This window comes from Tubulanus polymorphus, chromosome 8, assembly GCF_964204645.1.
Source record: "Tubulanus polymorphus chromosome 8, tnTubPoly1.2, whole genome shotgun sequence".
NCBI classification, from domain to species: domain Eukaryota; kingdom Metazoa; phylum Nemertea; class Palaeonemertea; order Tubulaniformes; family Tubulanidae; genus Tubulanus; species Tubulanus polymorphus.
This window is the reverse complement of record NC_134032.1, coordinates 551454-567043: the sequence shown is the minus strand read 5'-3', so window position 1 is coordinate 567043 and position 15590 is coordinate 551454. Positions and strand designations below refer to the sequence as shown.

At 39.2% G+C, this 15590-nt stretch overlaps 1 long non-coding RNA gene across 1 annotated transcript; it reads left to right on the top strand.

Moving 5' to 3' along the window:
• Nucleotides 1-505: 505 nt before the first annotated feature.
• LOC141909504 (uncharacterized) lies at nt 506-15008 on the top strand. The gene is made up of 2 exons (XR_012619750.1): nt 506-9113; nt 14223-15008. It is a non-coding gene; the product is annotated as an uncharacterized LOC141909504 (long non-coding RNA).
• The last annotated feature ends 582 nt before the right edge of the window (nt 15009-15590 follow it).

Sequence of the window (15590 nt, the reverse complement as noted above, 5' to 3'; positions counted from 1 at the left end):
ACCTGAATACGTAATGCTGCGGGCATGACGGCCGACCCCACCATCAATGAATTAAAAACGGTGGTAATGTCGCGAAGTCTTTTTTCCACTTACGAATCACGTTCGTATTGTTTTGTGTGAACCCCGTATATTTTGTCGATATATTGATCACATTTGCAAGATTGTTCACCGCACTCGCGCCGTAGAACATTCGAATGTCTTCCACCTCGCTCCTTTATGGAATGATGAGGGAGCGAACACCAGGGAAATAGACGATCCTGGTTTCTTCCACATCTTTATGTGGGACATGGAGTATCTCCACGCCGTACATTGCGTGGTCCACTCCATCCACAGTATAGCTTTTTGATTGCCAATTCAGGAGTCGGCGGTATATTCGCTCAGTTCTTTGCTTATCAATACCCGTCTTCTTTTTTGTGATATTATTTCCTGATTTAAGATGAATCAAGATATCGTCAAAATCAACATGGATCTGGTCCATGGCCCACTTCTTTACTTCCCATGCATAGTGGATCGGGTCCTTCCTTTGTTTCTATCCTCTGCTCCCTAGTATAAAGTTTTCCTCTCGGCCGACCCGGCCCACCTTTTCTCGATCCGAATTAACTTGGTCAACACATTGAAATACAGTTATATCATATTTTTATTGATCATTGTTTACATTCCAATCAAAAATTTCATTTAATACAGAGTCCGTTAATTCCGAACTGTTTCTATTCGCTTCCATTTGTTCTAACATAGCATTAATCTGTTGCATGTCAATATCCTGCGCCTGTGGTAATGATTCAGGCTCTTGAAATGTTACAACAGGTGGCTCAATTTCAACTTCTGCCCCCCCCCCCCCCCCCCTCTGATTCGGTATCCATTTCTTTTTCTATTTCATACTGTCTCATTAATTCATGCGTGGTAACAACATTGTCTGTGAATTTATCGTATTGATCTGTAATAAATTACTACCGAGCAAAGCTCTTTCAATCAGTTTTACATATACCTGCTCGCATAACTCGGGCCCTAAATCGATTGGTCTTCATCTGACCCTTGAATTTAACTACTAGGAACCTCCTCTCCACCGCCTCTGTATCAACAGCCCCCGCAAAGCGTTGCAGGGGGGTCTTCTCATTGGTGGTTACGAAGGTGACGCACGCTTGGTTCTTTTGCTTCGTGCTGTGCACCTTCGCTTCCCACTCCGATTGAAACATAGCGAGCACCATGGAAAGGATGCGGCTATTATTCCAAAACGAGTCACCCGCATCATCGACTTTAAATATGCGATGTCTCGTGCTCATCTCGCAGGCACCCACCCCCTCGCTATCAGTCGGCATCATTGAAGCTATGTTGCTAGGGAATAATATCTTCCCTAAAAGCGTTTTGCCGGACCCCGCTTGTCCGTGAAGGTCACCCCCCCTATCTCCTGCCCCCAAAGGCTTGCTAGGGGCCTTGGGGGGGCTTTCGAAGGGTGGGTTGACCTTGGGTGGCGCTGGCGGGCGTGACCTTGGTAGGTGGCTCCACCTCCACGTGACCCTTTGACATCGGGGAGTGAACCGGGGGTGACCTTTGACCTTTGCGACGCGGAGGGGTCACGGGGAATTAGGTCAGCCACCTGGTGGCGCTGACCCCGGCCTTCGCCTTCGGCTCCGTCTCAAGGACACCCTAGTATAAAGCTACCCCTAGCTTGTCAACCCGGCCCACCCAACTATCACCGTCTTCCATTTATTGGGTTAGGGTCATGATCCTCGGTATTTGGGGCGCTTACCATTAAATTTAGGGTCTGGGAAAATGAACCAACGAATTCAAAGTGTCTTGGTGCGATTTCTCGATTTCATTCAAATGTTTAATAACATTAGCAAATGATAAACTCAATAATTGGAATTTTTTAAACGAGAATAATTTTCCTGATCTGCGCAGGAATTCATTGAATTCTTCTAATTTTTCGATCATACCCGGCACTAATAGATATGTTTTCTTTTAGCCTAGAGGTCCAAGAAATATCTACAGTTTGTGTAGACTGAAAAAGTGCAAACCCTTTATTCAAATAATTCCCGAAAATTATATAATCCCAAAGATGATTTGCTTGTTGATTTTGATATAAAACTAGTACCCAGCACTAATAGATATGTTTTCTTTAATCCGAGAGGTCCAAGAAATATCTACAGTTTGTGTCGAATGAAAAAGTGCAAACCCTTTATTCAAACAATTCCCGAAAATTTGATAATCATGTCTGTTAGCCTGTAAAAACGCAAAAACAATCGTCTGAGCAGCAGTTTGCAAGTAGCTACAAGGACTGAAACCATTTGTATCATTTTTTATTTCTACATTAGTGTGTTCACCACCAGGGGAATCAGTAGGACATCTGCCCCCCCCCCACATTGAATTCAGCGTTAGTTTTTGACATAGTTGAGGTCTTTTCCTTTCCTTAAAATCAGCTATATACGCCATTCTTTCTTCGTCGGATTTCAGTTGCTTCGGCAATCCACTTGCATTCTCTTATCTGAACTCCCCTGTTCCTATCGATGACCATAAACATGGTTTTTTAGATCGATTGATTTCTAACAAAGGGGTTCGAATCCGAAATCTCCACAATCCTTCTTTTGACTATGTACTATTGTCAGGTCGATGATTTCTGCGGTCAGTTTGTTCCGATAGAGCTCGATATTGTTCCGTTCTCTGAAGATTTTATTGCAGTGTTAAATTCTTGAATTCTTCGCAGGTTGACTAAACCTGATGCATATTCTGTCATCTTTTGAGATTACCTTTACGCACTATACAAACATCCAATTCTCTAGGAACATTTAAAATTTCATCATCATCATTGAATCTAAATCTTCAGATGAATGTGTTTCTTTAAAATTATAATCATCAAAAATCATCCGATATAGTAATTCCCCATTTTCTTTTGTACCTGCCTCAATTTCTACATCAATAAATAAATCTTGTATAAGATTATCTTAGAAAAATTCTATACCTGGGAGCTCCAACATTGTTTCGATCTCTGCTGATTTTAACGCATTGTTAAAATCATTCATTCCTCACCGGTAAAATTTGATCGAATATCCTCGCGTAAAACTCGATGGATATTCCGTCATCTTTTTAGATGAAAGCTTTTTTACCTCGGGATGATATTTATCAGCAACTCTGATTACATTGTCGCCGATATGTCATGTCTGTTAGCCTGTAAAAACGCAAAAACAATCGTCTGAGCAGCAGTTTGCAAGTAGCTACAAGGACTGAAACCATTTGTATCATTTTTTATTTCTACATTAGTGTGTTCACCACCAGGGGAATCAGTAGGACATCTGCCCCCCCCCCCCCACATTGAATTCAGCGTTAGTTTTTGACATAGTTGAGGTCTTTTCCTTTCCTTAAAATCAGCTATATACGCCATTCTTTCTTCGTCGGATTTCAGTTGCTTCGGCCATCCACTTGCATTCTCTTATCTGAACTCCCCTGTTCCTATCGATGACCATAAACATGGTTTTTTTAGATCGATTGATTTCTAACAAAGGGGTTCGAATCCGAAATCTCCACAATCCTTCTTTTGACTATGTACTATTGTCAGGTCGATGATTTCTGCGGTCAGTTTGTTCCGATAGAGCTCGATATTGTTCCGTTCTCTGAAGATTTTATTGCAGTGTTAAATTCTTGAATTCTTCGCAGGTTGACTAAACCTGATGCATATTCTGTCATCTTTTGAGATTACCTTTACGCACTATACAAACATCCAATTCTCTAGGAACATTTAAAATTTCATCATCATCATTGAATCTAAATCTTCAGATGAATGTGTTTCTTTAAAATTATAATCATCAAAAATCATCCGATATAGTAATTCCCCATTTTCTTTTGTACCTGCCTCAATTTCTACATCAATAAATAAATCTTGTATAAGATTATCTTAGAAAAATTCTATACCTGGGAGCTCCAACATTGTTTCGATCTCTGCTGATTTTAACGCATTGTTAAAATCATTCATTCCTCACCGGTAAAATTTGATCGAATATCCTCGCGTAAAACTCGATGGATATTCCGTCATCTTTTTAGATGAAAGCTTTTTTACCTCGGGATGATATTTATCAGCAACTCTGATTACATTGTCGCCGATATGTCATGTCTGTTAGCCTGTAAAAACGCAAAAACAATCGTCTGAGCAGCAGCTTGCAAGTAGCTACGAGGACTGAAACCATTTGTATCATTTTGTATTTCTACATTAGTGTGTTCACCACCAGGGGAATCAGTAGGACATCTGCCCCCCCCCCCCCCACATTGAATTCAGCGTTAGTTTTTGACATAGTTGAGGTCTTTTCCTTTCCTTAAAATCAGCTATATACGCCATTTTTTCTTCGTCGGATTTCAGTTGCTTCGGCCATCCACTTGCATTCTCTTATCTGAACTCCCCTGTTCCTATCGATGACCATAAACATGGTTTTTTTAGATCGATTGATTTCTAACAAAGGGGTTCGAATCCGAAATCTCCACAATCCTTCTTTTGACTATGTATTATTGTCAGGTCGATGATTTCTGCGGTCAGTTTGTTCCGATAGAGCTCGATATTGTTCCGTTCTCTGAAGATTTTAATGCAGTGTTAAATTCTTGAATTCTTCGCAGGTTGAATTTCTATCGAATATCCTTGCGTTGATTAAACCTGATTTATATTCTGTCATCTTTTGAGATTACCTTTACGCACTATACAAACATCCAATTCTCTAGGAACATTTAAAATTTCATCATCATCATTGAATCTAAATCTTCAGATGAATGTGTTTCTTTAAAATTATAATCATCAAAAATCATCCGATATAGTAATTCCCCATTTTCTTTTGTACTTGCCTCAATTTCTACATCAATAAATAAATCTTGTATAAGATTATCTTAGAAAAATTCTATACCTGGGAGCTCCAACATTGTTTCGATCTCTGCTGATTTTAACGCATTGTTAAAATCATTCATTCCTCACCGGTCAAATTTTATCGAATATCCTCGCGTAAAACTCGATGGATATTCCGTCATCTTTTGAGATGAAAGCTTTTTTACCTCGGGATGATATTTATCAGCAACTCTGATTACATTGTCGCCGATATAATCACAGATGTAACAATTACTCTTAAAACAAACGGGTTCGAATCCTGAATTTCCTCGATCCTTCTTTTGAGTATTTATTATCGTTACAGTACACTTCTGCGTGCGTCGACCCTCTTTCCCGTGCAACGTCGAGCGTATTGGCCAGTCTAGCGTTTCCCTGTAAAACTGACCAATCCATCCTAATCCTATTGATAGTAAATGAAGATTCTTCTCCAGTGAAAAATATAGCTTTTATTTCTATTCTCCAGTTTCGTCTTCTGGTGTCTCCGATCTCCCCCTTAGATTTCGGGGACCCTCCTTATATTAGCCACTCGCCAGACTGCATCGTCAGCGAGCGTTTGTCTAATTCTTGTTATGGCAACCCAAAACTAAGGTTGTACTGAGTTCAAATAGATATAATTCTAATACGGGCTCGATCATAATTCAACGACCGTTGAAAACAATACGTAGCTGCTGTTATGATATTATTATTCATTTCCTAGTAAGAAAATCCCGATGAGACAAACAGCGACGATTGCACAATAATACAATGAAATACGAAGAAAACGGATACGAAATATTTCTCTGTGTCTCTGATCTCCCCTTTAGATTTGGAAATCTACTACTTATTTTATCCCTAGTAGTGTTACATGTGGAAACGTCACTTGAACTTTGAATGTGGCTGATGTGATTCCGCAACCGCATGGTAATCGTATCAGACACATGGTACAGGAAAGCTTGTGCAGGTTTATCAGGGCAGGCCATTGACCAAGAGGCCTCTCTCCTCCCCCCGTCAAACAAGCCTGACTCCTGGTAACTTATATCGCAAAATTGCATTATGTGTTTATGGTTCCACTGGCACACGACGGAACGGCTCGTGAACAGTGCAGTGCAGTGGGACAGACTTTAATACCCTTTCCTTCACGCTGTAGGAATTGTTTGGAATTAAATTCCGTATAAAAATCACCAGAATGGGAGACACCGATATAGTCTGGAAGGTTTTTTATCAAGGTGCAATTGTGCGCATCGACCGGCACGGGCATTGCAGAAACGGAATAGTCGGTAAAAATAGTGCTGGTTTCTGATATCGAAAATTTGACGTTGATATATATCGCCTTGTCAGTCCTCGTATAGAGAACGTTTCGCACTTGATAGTAATGCCCTGGATTCGAATATGAAATCGTGAATCCAAAATAATGCGTAGGAAGATCTCGAATTGTACCGATTGTTTTGGAAAATTAGGTGCGATGGTCCTAGATTGATCGGCCGATACTCATCAATTAGATTCCGTACGCAGGCCAGCCATTTGTGTACCTCCTTAGAATACTGTGCAGAAACCTCTAGCACCGAGGTAAATCACTCATAGCACGTAATGCAGATTCCATTTCCAAGATCCGTACCCTATTTTGTCCGGCGAATTGTTCGATCAGGTTATCCTGGATATTATTGATGAGTGATTTTTAGTGGAGGAAAGCCTTGACATCATGATGGCATCCATTCAAAGCCCTGCGATATTAATTCAAATCCCCAGAATATTTATTCACTGGACCCTGTCCGACTGATTGTTTATAGGGTTGTTCTCTATGAAAGTCATTGCTTATTTCAGAGACTAATATTTTCCTTTTGGAATTAATTCTCATTCTCTTCTCCAAAAAAAATCCTTGTACCATCGACCCTTGCCCCGTCGGGCAATGTCCCAACGACCGAAGTAGTTTCATTTTCATGCTTCCTTTTCTTCCTTGGAGGAGCCGAACTTGCCGCCGCCATTGTGACAAGAGTACTACCCGTGCAACGCCGCGCGCGTATTGGCCAGTCTTGCGTTTCCTTCTGCTGACTAGTCCATCCTGTAGCATCCTATATTATCTCTACTCCAATATCTGCGCCATCTTGTTATAGGTTTTACATCGTGTTGCTTTTGCATAAATCGTAAGACAGTTTGTAAGGATGATTTCTACCATCAGCTTGTTCCCATGGAGCTCAACATTGTTCCGATCTCAAATGATTTTAAAATCTTTTAATTCTCCACAGGTAAAATTTCTATCGAATATCCGTGAGTTTATTAAACTTAAACGGATGGATATTCCGTCGTCTTTTGAGATGAAAGCTTTTCAGCCTTGGGATGATATTTATCAGCAACTCTGATTATATGGTCGCCGATATCGGTTGATACCGATACTATAGGAATGTCGGCAGGATTTATGAATATTGCCTTAAAGGTTTTGCGCTTTCAAGACAGAATTTCCACTCTATCTTATGTGAAAGTATCGCGACTGATCTATGTCTTCAGATGTAATCATGTGACAAGTTTTAATCCATTCATAATCGAGTGGATTCGCAATATTGATATATATATATATATATTATTCGCAATATTCTTGCAGCATATATTCCTTTAAAAACTTTGTCTCCTGAATCGGGGGGGGGGGGGATTAAATTATAGCGTTCATATGATAGACTCTCAGTGAGTGCTGTTTCTTACTCTTATCGCTTTATGTATCTGACGTGATGTGTAGAGTCCACCACTTAACGCGCGTGATCATTATATCTAATACTACCAGTTGCTCAAGAGTTGTCAAACCCGGGTTCACCAGTGGATAGTTGACATAGAGACAATTAAAAGTCGATCGTCACTATGTTATCTATCCGCTGAGGTTATCGTCAACCAACCTTTGAACTGCTGGTCCCCAGATCATCGTACCTGATAGGAATAACAGCTCCTCTGTTATCAATCTCAGATAGTTTAACATGTTTATCACTGATAACATACTGGAATCCTGAAACAGTGGATTAAATGCTGGTCTGCAATCTTTCATATTAATAAAACCATGGACTCTGAAAACGAGTTAAGAGTCCATGATAAAACTGATCTGTTACGCTTTAGCTGTTGGTAGCCAATCCGCACGCTACCAGTAAACAAACATCCGGCCTTGTGTGTCAGCATCTAAACAGTTGATCTATCAAACTGTTTACATTATTTTCCTTAAACTCTTCTATATGACTCCTAGATATTGTGACCACAGAGTTCTTCGCAGAACCCCATTGAAAGAACCCCATTCACTCGGACAAAGGTTCCTCAAAGAACCATCCCTTATGCAATGAAAGGTTCATTGAAGAACCTAGGGGATTTTCGAAAAACCTAAGATATATCCAAATAAGGGTTCTAGAAAGTGTCTTTTTAGGGCTTCTTGTAAATCTTTAGAGACTATAAACGCAGTGCTGCAAATTGTCAGTGTCTCCTCGTCGAGTTTTTGACATGGACCCTATCTCTAAATCTAGAGGGAAAATCTATTAAAAAAAATATGGTCTATCATTACTAAATGATGGGTTCAAAGAACCTTTTACACGACCAAGTTCCCCTCGAAGTCGTGAAAAACCAATTCAAAGGGCCAACGGTTCTGCGAAGAACCTGTAGGTTCTGTGAAGAATCCCCTGAAGAACCATTTGTTAAGAGTGTAAGCAGCAAATATGGATTTATAGGAGGCAAATCTTATCTCATCTTATCTTATCTTACCTACTGTCTGTCACACCTGCTCTCCGTGCGTTTATAACTAGTTTATCTACCTTTATTACGCATCAATTTGTTCACTGAGGAATTCGCATTCAGAAATAAACAACAATTTTCACTAAAGTTGTTTTTGTTTTCATTTATGAGCGATAGTTTACTCGGCATACGCTCGCGTAATGCTGAAAAATCAGCTCCGCGGACGCTCGGAAACGTTACAGCGACGTCATCACCTGCTCATTAGCATATCGAAATTCCTAGGTATACTATCGCTGATAGATGAAAATACAAACAAATCTATGCCACTTCATGATTTATTTCTGAATGCAAATTCCTTACTGAACAAATTGATGCATAATATTTAGAGATAAACCGATTATTAACAAAATTACGGACCAAAACGTCGCTCGGAGAGCAGGTGTGACAGACAGTAAGGATTCTGTCTTATTAAAAAATGGACTCTGATATTTCAGAAGAAATCATGAAGTAGAAATCATTGTAAGATGTGGAAATCGTCTCCCAAGTTCAGGAATTTCGGGACATGGACCTAATGGAACCATCGGTAAGTACATGAAAATCAGTCTATATATCTAACCAATCGGATGCGCGATATCAATAGAGCAAACCTCTTTCCGATGAAAATGCATTTGATTGATCAGATATATAGACTGGTGGGCGCTAAGCGAGAACCTGTCCACCCCAGAAATCGTCGGTGATGTAATGAGACCGGTGAACTTTTTGCGGCCGGGGTTTGTGTTGGCGTGCGGGTTCGGTACCCGCGGAAGCGATAACCGGCGGTTATAGTGGCGTTTCCTTATTCATTGATATGAAAAACGACTTTTAAGAGCAGCATGGAACGTAAATCGAGACACTCTGGGTAGGATATCGGTGGGTAGGATATCGGTGATGTTTTCTTCTATCTGTTTTTTTCTGATTTTTATATTTTCTCACGTTTCTGCACGAGCACTAACAAATACCCGTTACTATCAGTATCGAGTCCTCGTATCTCGGCATCAATCTCTATGTACATCTCCATCTGATTATCATCATTCATTACTATATACAGCCTATAGATAGTGTTCATTGATCCTTCCTTCAGTCCGTGTTGTTGATTGCGCGACCGTTTCTAGCTAGGCCAGTTTTTACAGCACTGTAGACATCCTGCTTGCTTTGTACACAGATAAATACAAACAAACAAACAAACAGTTTGGATATGACAGTTTAATCTAGACGGAAGTAGTAGGTATCTTCTGTAGGGTTTGTGACTACTGCGACAATGTAGGTATCTTATGTAGGGGTCGTGACACCTGCGACAATGTAGGTATCTTCTGTAGGGGTCGTGACTAATGCGACAACCTCTGTAGGGTTCCATTTACAATGACTTTAGATATAATTTACACTAGGTTGTGGACAAACAAAATGTTTGGATATGACAGTTTAATCAACATATATGAAAATCGAAAATCTGTTTTGCTATTTCACTCTTTCTCTTTTTTATTTTACCTCTTACGAAATGTATATCGATACAAAAAAAGATATCGAAATCAAGATTATAATGTCGAAAATAGGTTATACATTACGAATATACATTCAATTTCATCAAAACTATATACAAACAATAACTAGAATAGTCTGAGGTCAATTAAACAAAATGATTCTTTTTGAACACATCATTTACAATGACGGCTTTAACATCCCTAGCAGTGTTACATGTGGAAACGTCACTTGAAGGGTTGCTAAAGAACTTTGATGTAATATTTCATTGAACTCCCGCTAAATGCGTACTTTAGATATAATTTACACTAGGTTGTGGACATTAGGTTATACAGTCTACCCTCTATAATCATAAAACTTTTATACAGCAATACACGTAGAATAACACTGCTGGTGCTGAGTTTTGCAAACTATCAATAACTTCTGTTTATCACGTGGTGTTGTGTTGTGTTGTGTTGTGTTGTGTTGTGTTGTGTTGTGTTGTGTTGTGTTGTGTTGTGTTGTGTTGTGTTGCGTTGCGTTGTGTTGTGTTCTCCATTCCTTGTTGTGTTTGTTAGTTCAGCGGTTATGGTTAATCCGTTCTCGGGTGTTTGATCATATTCCACTGTCTCTAGATTAATACTAACGACTTCTCGTCGGTCTATATTTCTTCCTTTATTCTAACATCAGCTTATAATACAATTCTCACTCCTGCATACCTACTCCTATCTTAAGACGGAGTAGTACTGTATCAGTTAACTATTTATTAGACGCACGAGCTTTCGCTTCTAATGAATAGAAGCTTCATCAGGTGAATGAGTGTAGTCAATAGAAAAACAACAGTATTTATAGAACTGGGTGAGAAGAGTAATTATAAATAAATGATGAGTGACATGATTATTAATAACTAAGTGAGTGAGTAGATAACTATCTACTCACTCACTTAGTTAATACAATTCTCACTCCTGCATATGTGCGGAGTACTCTCCCACCACTTTCGATCTCTTTCTGTACTGAAACCCTCCCTAGGAACAGAACGCATTGGCAGCTGAACTAAAATATCGTTTTTTAATCCACTTTAAACTGTATTGAAGGATATCCAAAAAGTCTGCATTGAGAGGGGTTCATGAGAGAAAAAAGAGACTCCATGATTTGAAAGTTTAACAATATGTCTCCATGCCTACCAACTGAAGTTTGGTACGTAGGCATGGAAACATATTGTTAAACTTTCAAATCATGGAGTCACATCTCTTCATTCAACTCCTTTCAGTGAAGACTTTTTGGATATCCTTCAATACAGTTTCAAATGGATTAAAAACTGATGATTTAGGCCGCCTCTGGTCCTAATAAGACTTCTATCAGGTATGTACTACCAAAACTGACTGAGCTAGGCCACCCGGAATGCTCTCAAGTCAGGTTGATATAGACATTAAAATACTATCATTATTATCAGTACTGACCATATGACCAGCACACAGGACTTTAATTGATCAGGTCATGTGTCCTGAGCACTCGTCTTACGGAACAGTACTGCATATAAATCATTATTAAATGATACATTCTATATATCAGTTATCGTAGTGAAAGATAACTACAGTGTTGCTGTCACACACTTGAGTTCAGGGGCTGCAGTTGCTCAAAGGTTGGTTAGAGTTTACCAGTGGATAGTTGACGTGGTGACAATTAAAAGTTCATTGTTACTATGGCATCTATCCACTGGTTATCTTCAACCAACTTTTGAGCAACTGGCTAACTATTCGCAGTTTAAGATCTTTAAACCTGTGATCATTATATTTGATAGTGATCACAACTCCTCTGGTATCAGTCTCAGAGCATACCGATAGTAATACATGTTTATCACTAATAACACACGGGGTTCCCCCCCCCCCCCCCCCCCGCACATGGACCAAATGTTAGTCCACAATGTTTCATATAGATAATACTTATCAGTTTTGCTTCAGCTGTTAGAAACAACAATCTATGAGAATGAGTGCAGTCAATGAACATGCGTCCCTTTGAATCAACATCTAAACAGTTGATATAACCTTGGAGTAATCCAAGATATAACTGTAACCTCTATCCGGGAGCTGATACTCCTTCACTTGGTTTATATTGATCAAACTGTTTTCTAGTAAACGTAAAACATAAACGTCTCTAAATGACTGTATGTAGATGTTGGGACTTTCTTCTAACAGCTTTTGCTGATCTTTATATTTTTTTCTGGTATAATTTGCTGTTTATCTTCACACGAGTACAAACAGATACCCGTTACTATCAGTAGCGAGTCCTTTTACTTTTATTTTGCTTGATGAAGAGATACATAGAGATTGATTATGATGAGATACATGGACTCGCTACTGATAGTTACATACATCTACAATACGTTAAAAATAACTTTTTAAACGTATTATTTTACTTCGCAATATTATAGTGAATGTATTATATGAAAATCCGTGAAATCCATGATCTGATTTAAAACAATACTTTGTTTGAACAATGACCAGTCTTTGTGGACATGCATCATCATCACATGGTTAAGTCTTGATTGTGTCATAGTTGACCTTTAGATATGTCTAGACTCTTCGCAAAGCACTAAATGACCTTTCACTAACTGCAGCTTTAAATACCCCTCGGCCAAAATGTCAGTTTTGTTTATAATGCATTAGTCGACACACACACAAGTGTGCTTCTAACCCATTTCTCGGTTCTAACTCACGCCAGAATTTATTTGGAAGTATGGTGCTTTTTATTTTTGTGTAAACAACCCTCGGTGCGTAACTGGGGCGATTGGCAGATGTTTATTGTCAAAAACACAAAAAGTCAATCACTCAGGGACTTATATGGCCAAAACTCTCATCAAAGTTCTACAAGGTCAGTCCAAAAAAAAAACAATAGAGATGTAAAAATGTGCCGCACCACTTCCTTCGGCCATGAAATACGTCTCTTCAAGTTGTTCCTCAGTACAGAACCGGTTCAGCCCCTCTTAGCTTTTCTAAATTATTGTGAAACTCGAATAAATTGATATCGTCCTGTGTATCAATCAACGCTCCGGAATAAACGAGCAATACCAAATAACGAATCGATGAGACATTTTTAAGTTGTTGTAAGACATAGTTCTGATTTACCGCATCTGACGATACATACCGAAAAAGTGCGTCAGCGGCATCTGATCACAAATCTATTGATAATACAGTCAGCTGCGACAGTTGAGCTAGAACGCGGTTTATTTGTAAACCATGATCCTTCAATGATAAGACGTCTTAGTTTTGGCATTGCACCGATGCTATTGAATTCCCTCCATTTATCCGCCGTCAGTCGGTGCTGTCCACACACTCTCAGCTGAATTGTTTCGATCGCTGACTTATTCAAGGCGGTGTTAAATTTTTCCAATTCTTTACCGGTCAAATTTATCACGGAATAATGTTCGATTATATTTTCATCGAGAGATTCGTAGAGAAATAGATGTTTTAAGGATAGATACGATTTCTGGGTATTGTCACCTTTTTTAAGGGCGCCACTCTCGATTTTTAGACATCAGAATGCGGCGTATGACCCCGTTATTCAGGCGCGTCTATGCAACACAAGTATCATACGACGCCGTAACCACCAGACTCACTAGCATCAGTGAATCTACATGAACATTTGACGGTATAAGGCAACGTGGGACCCGTATCTGCCCCAAGCTTGCTATTCACTCCTTCCATGCATCAAAGTTTTTCCGACTGGCCTCCCTGATCTCCTCGATCCATCCCGAGTTTGCTCTTTTTGCAGAGGTATTTTCGCGTGAAGTTCTATATCGATGAGGTCCTCTCGGGAAAAGGGTTTTTGATATGAGAATCGCTTCGAGTTTTCTACGGTGACTCACACCTGTAAGAATTGTCTCCAATAATTTGTTGTCGCACTCGTTCAATGTATCGTAAAAAATAAGTAGTTTTGTTGTTGTTCGTGCGATTGCTCTGTTGAACCCTCGATAAACTTGCGACTCCCATCATCGTGATAGATTTCCGTATCTTCGAACTTCTTCCCAAAACTATTCGATCGGACATTCTTTTTATAATCAGTTTTATTGGAGACCATTCAACTGTTCCCATTACCAGTTCTACTACGTATTAACATAATCAAAGTTAACTATTCAAAAACATGTTCATTTTAAGATTATAATCCACGCATTATATTTATTTCCGTCTTTCAATTTTAGATTAGATGGCATGAAAGCAGATTATTTAAAAGCTGTCGCTGGGCCCAGTCGCCCTTCAGAAATGGTATGGGTGCACAATATGTGCTCTGGTGTTTGCGCACAGAAACAAATTACAGAAAAGATGTCGCTAGATCCAGGCGTGCATGCCTTACGAGCTGGTATTCGCACACGCCAGCTCGAGATCCCGGCACATTAATCGTGTGTACAAAAATGACGAACCCCTTTGTGCTTAATGCGGGGACGGCCTACAAGCGCATTGTGCGAGACCCCTCCCACCTCGGCGACACGAAGGCGACTGGTCGTTGAACGGGCACCACCAGCGGCAGTGGGAGTACTGAATGACTGCTCTCGTTTGTATTTTTCTATAGTGATATATGTTAGGCCAAAAAAAATTGATACCTTGTTTCTCTGCTCTGCTGAGCTTAAATGTTGACCCGGCCGGCCGCCTATCTACCCTATACATTACTTTTTTTTAAATCGTGATCAATTTCACCATAACAGACCCAGCCGCTATAGAAATGAACTGTAATTTTATGATATTTTACAAAAATGACCCGGCCGCTGCGGAGAAACAAGGTATCATTTTTGTTTAGCCTTATATGTGTTGAATGTATATCTCTATGCAGGGATAGTTTTAATTAGTTACTATGTTATTTCCTGTTTGTTCATTTAAACAAGTATATTGTGTTATTGAATTTGTTATTTTTTATACCGTGTCATACGTCTGTAAATTTTGTGTTGTCCTTCTAATACATGTAATGGGTTTGAGTGTAAATTAGATAAAATTACTGGCGTTACTAACGTATCAGTTACTAACATTAATGAATTGCCTTTAAATTTTTATACACGTTTATTTTATTCATCGTAATAATAACATTAATTGCCTCTTATATTTAGTAAAAAAGTTTATGAATGTTGGTAGACCATTTATAGTCTCGGTTTTGTGTCATTGTAAAAGTAGTAGTATATATTTTGTTACAGGGATGGGATCATGCTTGCGAAACCCCTCAAAGGCATGTCTTCCTCTTGCATATTTTCAACTGGATTATACCATTTTTATATACATATACTAACTAAATTTCTAATTAATAATAAACAACTGTATTCTTTATTATCCTAATTTATGATTTTCGTCGTTGTTGCTTTCTATATCGGATTCAGGTTACAGTTAATCAATTTGTAATAGAGGATGAGGATTACAGTAAATGCACTCGCGAGCACCCATCTGATTCTGATGATCATCATTGAACATGGAACATGACAGCAATAATGCCAGAGGTGAAAATGCCATGTAAATAATGCCGGTGGTAAAAATACCAGAGGAGTGTGAAAATGCCGGTACACAGTAATAATGCCAGAGGTAAATAA